Below are 737 nucleotides of genomic sequence, written 5' to 3' on the forward strand. Positions count from 1 at the left end.
TTTTATTTTCACTCCTAGATGTATCACAAAAAATGGAGACGACAAAATGCACAATTACGCGCATTGGTGGAGTCTAGTGACTCAGATGAGAATCCAGGTCCCTCAGATGAGAATCCAGGCCCCTCTTTTGCTGATAGCCCAAAAGACATACAGACACAGGAGCAGTCTGATACAGGAGAAGACGAGTATCGAGATGATCACCACCCGCCGGACAGTGATGGTGAAAGTGATTCAGAAATTGGAACTTTGTCCGAGGAGGAATCAAGTGATCTAAGAAGTGATTTGGCAAAATGGGCTGTAAAAAATAAGGCGTGTGTAAAATTGTTCTGTGAAATGTTGGTACACTTGCAGCCATGTAATAAAGCACTTTTCTTACGCCAGTGAAATGTCTTTATTAATGCTTTGACCAATCTGCTTCTTTCTAGCTGGCATGTCCGCAACCTTAGTGTTTATGTATCCATTTCAAGGTGTTTGGTGTTACTGTTGAACACATCAATACTTTAGTGAAAACAGTTTAACAAAATAAACTGTTGAAAAGCAGGACTTTATAGTGACGTTGAAATTTCAACGTTGATTGGATTTGCAAAATCTAAACTAAAATCAATGTTGATTCAATGTTGGCGAATTCACCTATGTTGAGAAACGTGACGTTGGAATGACGTTGCAATTTCAACGTTGATTAGATTTGCAAAATCTAAACAAAATCCAACGGTTATCCAACACTGGCACCTGACGTT

The 737-nt window shown here is 39.2% G+C and overlaps 1 protein-coding gene and 1 long non-coding RNA gene across 2 annotated transcripts in view; one reads left to right on the forward strand and one right to left on the reverse strand.

Moving 5' to 3' along the window:
- Positions 1-380, forward strand: part of LOC123968673 — a 1,096-nt gene extending 716 nt beyond the window's left edge. The window contains exon 3 of the long non-coding RNA XR_006824516.1: positions 19-380. This is a non-coding gene — a long non-coding RNA (uncharacterized LOC123968673). The remainder of the gene's footprint in view (positions 1-18) is intronic.
- LOC123968671 (CUB and sushi domain-containing protein 3-like) overlaps positions 1-737 on the reverse strand; it is a 279,670-nt gene that overhangs the window by 217,329 nt on the left and 61,604 nt on the right. The window lies entirely within an intron of this gene.

Source organism: Micropterus dolomieu, linkage group LG03 (assembly GCF_021292245.1).
Source record: "Micropterus dolomieu isolate WLL.071019.BEF.003 ecotype Adirondacks linkage group LG03, ASM2129224v1, whole genome shotgun sequence".
Classification (NCBI taxonomy): domain Eukaryota; kingdom Metazoa; phylum Chordata; class Actinopteri; order Centrarchiformes; family Centrarchidae; genus Micropterus; species Micropterus dolomieu.